We start from the raw sequence: 5,598 nt of genomic DNA, 5'->3' as shown, positions 1-5,598 counted from the left end.
AAAAGTTCGTGCCCGATTTGCATAGATGGTGGTAATAACTTCAAATCGGGCACGAACTTTTGCAATCATCCAATACATATATATATATATTTATATATATATATATATATATATATATATATATATATATATAGGTGTATACAATTTTAATATAAGTTTCAAATAGATGTTTTGGCGAAAAATTTATTTTCGAGTAAAATATCAAATATTAAATATAACATAAAAATTAAATATTAAATATATATAATATTAAAATATTTTTTTTTCTCTGAAAGATAATGCAATCCTTTGTTTACTTTTTCATGAAAATTATTATAATTTTATAGTAGTTAGTGCCAGAGGCGGTCTATTCGTGTGCTGGTTGTTTCATAAAATAATTCCAGAGGCGATCTATTCGTGTGCTGGTTGCTTTAAAATATAATTCCAGAGGCGATCTATTCGTGTGCTGGTTTTAAAATATAATTCCAGAGGCGATCTATTCGTGTGCTGGTTGTTTCACAAAATATTTTATACCAAATGCGGTTAGCATGTGCACTTTGGTTTAGTGAAAAATATGGCATTTATATTGTCTAAAAATTTTTAATAATAATTATTATTTCTATTATAAATCTACGATTTTAGATTTTATGAACAAAGGATTGCACTTATTTTTCAGAGACTTGTAACAAAGACTTGTAAAAAAATATTTTTAAATATATAGAATTGTTAGAAATCATGTTACAAATGTGGCATTTGATTTCTTTGCATAAGATTTTATAATATAATAATCTATTTATTTTTCTTTGCAGGCAACAATTTTTACAGGAATTGAAGGCCCAAGAAGCTAAAAACTCCAACATTATAAAGATTACCAAGGGTACTGACGACGAATCCATCGATTTTTGTAAATCAATGGGATCACCCAACATGGATTCGAAAATCAGTACCCAGGTAATGCAATGCTTGGAGTCAAATAAAGGTATGTATAATTAAAATGACAATTGCGATGATAACAATTCTGTTGTTATTGACAACGAAGCCCTTCCAGACAGTTCTTGTATACAAGAAAACTTGCCTGAAGGCCGTCGCAATGTCTTCTTCTTTTTGGCTGGAAGGCTTCAGAGAAACGGTCGCATTGTCGATGACAATTGCGATGATAACAATTCTGTTGTTATTGACAACGAAGCCCTTTCAGACAGTTCTTGTGTACAAGAAAACTTGCGTGAAGGCCGTCGCATTGTTAACAATTGCGATGATAACAATTCTGTTGTTATTGACGACGAAACCCTTTCAGACAGTTCTTGTGTACAAGAAAACTTGCGTGAAGGCCGTCGCATTGTTAACAATTGCGATGATAACAATTTTGTTGTTATTGACAACGAAGCCCTTTCAGACAGTTCTTGTGTACAAGAAAACTTGCGTGAAGGCCGTCGCATTGTTAACAATTGCGATGATAACAATTCTGTTGTTATTGACAACGAAGCCCTTTCAGACAGTTCTTGTGTACAAGAAAACTTGCGTGAAGGCCGTCGCATTGTTAACAATTGCGATGATAACAATTCTGTTGTTATTGACAACGAAGCTTCTGTAGACAGTTGTTGTATACAAGAAGACGTGCCTGAAGGCCGTCGCATTGTCGACATTTCACATATGTGGAATGAAATCCAAAGAACATTTAATAATCATATGCAAGGAATAGAGTGCCAATTTAGAGATTGGAAACTCATAAAGACTGATACCAAAGAGTTTAAGACGCATTTGACTTTCCAGTGCCAAATGTGCCATAGTAAAGCCACTATCTACTCAGAACCCGAAGAGCCAGAAACATTAGATATTGGTATGGCTGCTGTAGCAGGAACTGTTACAGTAGGAATTGACTATGCCCAGTTGAATGAGCAATGTGCAATCATGAATATTTCTTGCATATCCGAGTCAAAATACATAAAAAATAGAGAAAAATTAGTCGATGCTTTTGAAAAAACAGCCATGGAAAGTATGAAAATAGCTGGCGAAGTTGAAAAGCAACTCGCTCTTGAGAGAAACGAAGTTATAAACGGTAATATTCCGTATATAACAGTTGTAGCAGATGGTAGTTGGATGAAGAGATCGTATGGCAGTGCCTACAATTCTCCTTCCGGTATCGGAGCTATAATTGGTTATCGTACGAAAAAGATTCTCTTCGTCGGTGTCCGCAATAAATTTTGCGCAATATGTGAGATAGCAGAGCGAAAAGGTACTGAACCAAAAGCTCACAAATGCTACAAAAATTTTGATCGCAACGAAAGCTCCACAAGGATGGAGAGCGATGCCGTCGCGGAAGGTTTCAAATGTAGCCTCGAAATGCATGGGCTGATTTTTAAAACAGTTATTGCCGATGGTGATAGTAGTGTTTATCAGGCCATTATTGATAATAGACCATATAGTGAACAAATGGTTACAGTAAAAAAAATAGAATGCACGAATCATTTACTTCGCAATTTATGTAAAAAGCTCAAAGCTGTGGCAGAGACAATTCAGCCAAAAACGCAGAGGCAGCGTGGCTTTACAGAGTTACGAAATGTTGTGAAAAACAACATAAAACATATCAGAAAAGAGGTAGAAAAGGCAGCCGAATTACGAAGAAAAGACCAACAAACACCTCAACATTGTAAGGCTATGGAATTGCAGAAAGATATATTGAACATTCCTAGCCATGTTTTTGGCGAACATAAGCGATGCGAAGCACGCGGTCATATATGCGAAGAGAAGGATAGTAAAACAAACAAAAATTATGTTCCACTTTTGAAAATACATGGTTTATATCAAAAGATAGAAAGCGCTATCACATATCTAAGCGGTTATTCCGACAGCTTATTGCTGAATTTAACCAATAATCCTGCAGAATCGTTTAATTCGATAATCTGCAAAGAAATTGGTGGAAAGCGCATTCATTTTGATAAACGAGGCTCTTACAATGCCAGAGTTGCGGCAGCAGCTGTGCAATTTAATACGCAACAAGCGATTACAGAATTGCATAACAGCATGGATAAAACTGTTCCGCCCATTGTTGAGAAACTAGAAAAACAACGACAAATAAAAGTTGCAAAAACCAGAGAATCTCGACAAGTGCAAGGAAGGCAAAAAAATTCAAACAAGAGACAGGAACAGATCGTTATTATGGTCCGCAGTCTCAAAAACCAGATCTTTCATCTGATGTATTTGAGCAACTTCGGCAAAATCATTTAGAAAAATTGTCCGAAAATGCGAAAAACTGGAAAAAAATTGAATTCGATACGAGAGACCAAAGGGACTCGGAATTATGGTTATCATTGAGACGAGAAATGTTAACAGCATCCAATTTTGGACCTGTATGTCGCATGAGACCGACAACGTCTTGTGCAACAACAGTAAAAGCCATTTTATATCCTTCGTTCATTGATACCACAGCCCTAAAATATGGTCGCGAGAACGAAGAAGTAGCAAGGAAAGAATTGGCTATAAAATTAAATAAAGAAATAGAACCTTGCGGATTATTTATCGATACTGAAAATCCGTGCTTGGGTGCTTCTCCTGACGGAATTATTGATGAAAATGGTCTTAGTGGAAATAAAATGTCCTCTGTCAGCTGAACATTTGACAGCAGAAATAGCTGTAGAGACATTGCCTTCTTTGAAAGGTATTTTTGATAAAAAAGATGCACATAAAATAAATCGAAATCATCGATATTTTTATCAAGTTCAAGGTCAATTGAACATAACACGGCGAGAATATTGTATTTTTGCTGTTTGGACTCCACAAAGCATGAAAATATTGCGCATTGAGGCAGACAATATTTTTTGGAGAAATCAAATGCTGCCTTTCTTAACACGCTTCTATAATGAATGCATGCTTCCAGAAATCTTGGACAGTCGTCACAATAGGCATATGCCAATCAGAAATCCAAGATACATTATAGAAGCTAAAGAAGAAGCAACAAAAAAAATGACAATAAATCAAATAAAGAGACCAAATATAATAAAAAGTGAAAATGACATAGAAGAGAGCAAACGATTCAAACCGAACGTTTCGATGGAAGCAATAATAACTGATATTGCTGATATTGCTCTGAATAAAGAGCAAGATGATGATTGCATTATCATAAACTACACAAATAACGAACGAGCTATATCTGAAGATGATATAAAAAGAAATGAAAAACTGTTAAACACATTTGCTCCTCTTTATTTGGTAAAGGACAATATCTTGCGTGTGACAAGTCAATTAAACGATGAATCGTTGGATCTATTTTTGCGTATTATAAGAGAAACTTCTCATTTCGAAACGCAAAGTGTGCTATATATAGAATACCTTCACATGATTAAAGCTAGTCGTAGTGATAAAAGCTTACAAATAATTGGAGGGAATTGTAGTAATCACTGGAGATGTATTTCCTTTGACGGCACCAAACTTCGCGTGTACGATAGTCTACCTGGCTGTACATACGATAAATTGGTAGCTAAAGAAAAAAATTATATACATCTTCGTTACCCTACAGTAAACTCGAGTGACATCATTTTTGAAAAGGTTCAAACACAACCTGATGGAATATGTTGTGGAATTTTTGCTGCAGCTTTTGCCACGACTATAGCCTTAGGAGGCAATCCTTGCGAGGAAAAGTACTCCAAAAATGTAAAATACATGAGAGAACATTTCTATAAAATTCTAGAAAGCAATAAACTCTCACCTTTTCCAAAATAATAAGAAATTATTTTAAAAAATCTATTCTGGTAAGAATATAGACTTCAAAAATCTATACTCTATAATTGGCCAGAAAAAGCTGCATCAATCATCTAGATTGCAAATTATAATCGGAGAGACGAAAAACATATTGGTTGCGTTCTCACGGGAATGGACGGGGAGGGGTCCATTCTATATTTAAAATATTTAGAATATTGTAAAAGTATTCTGTTGCAATCGAGACAAACAATGTATTGTAAGTGTGTGTGCACACACATAATATTGAAGTAATAAATTTTTATCTGTTGATTATATCGATTGGAAATAATGAACTGTATTAGATAGATTGTGACTTATAGAAAGCTACATTATAAATATTCAGAATATATAAGTATTATATATTCATAAATACATGCATCATACATTTCTTATATTTACATGTATGCATACATACATAATATACGTATATATATATATATATATATATATATATATATATATACAAGATATTTTATTTGATACAGTGGATTATCAGAAAAATAAAACATTTGTGGGAAAAATGTTTTCTATAAAAATTATAAGATTTCGAAGGAGGATAATTTCGTGAAATTGTTCTTCAATGCATTTTTCAAAGATATTTAGAGAACCTAATTTTTTAAATGAACCTATCTTATTTTTATTATATAAATCGAATCTTCGCAATATAAAAAGTTATAAAATGGGTAGGAAATGAAATCGTTACAAGAAATTTTTATAATTACATAAACTATGAAATATATTTCATAAAATATTCATTTTTTTATAATCTTACCTCTACTTATGCACAAAATAATGAGATAAATAAATTAGTGTAAAAAATAGTTGTTTTCAAGAAAAAGTATCTAAATTGAAACTATAGCAGCTACATGTTTTTTTACAACTATA

The 5,598-nt window shown here is 33.2% G+C and overlaps 1 pseudogene; it reads left to right on the top strand.

Annotated features, from left to right (window-relative positions):
- Positions 1–516: 516 nt before the first annotated feature.
- LOC145937838 (uncharacterized) lies at positions 517–4,695 on the top strand (annotated as a pseudogene).
- The last annotated feature ends 903 nt before the right edge of the window (positions 4,696–5,598 follow it).

This window comes from Prenolepis imparis, unplaced genomic scaffold, assembly GCF_030444845.1.
Source record: "Prenolepis imparis isolate NDT839.2.m4 unplaced genomic scaffold, iyPreImpa1.0 SCAF_6, whole genome shotgun sequence".
Lineage (NCBI taxonomy): Eukaryota > Metazoa > Arthropoda > Insecta > Hymenoptera > Formicidae > Prenolepis > Prenolepis imparis.
Note: the sequence above shows the minus strand (reverse complement) of the source record. Positions and strands in the feature narration are given on the sequence as shown.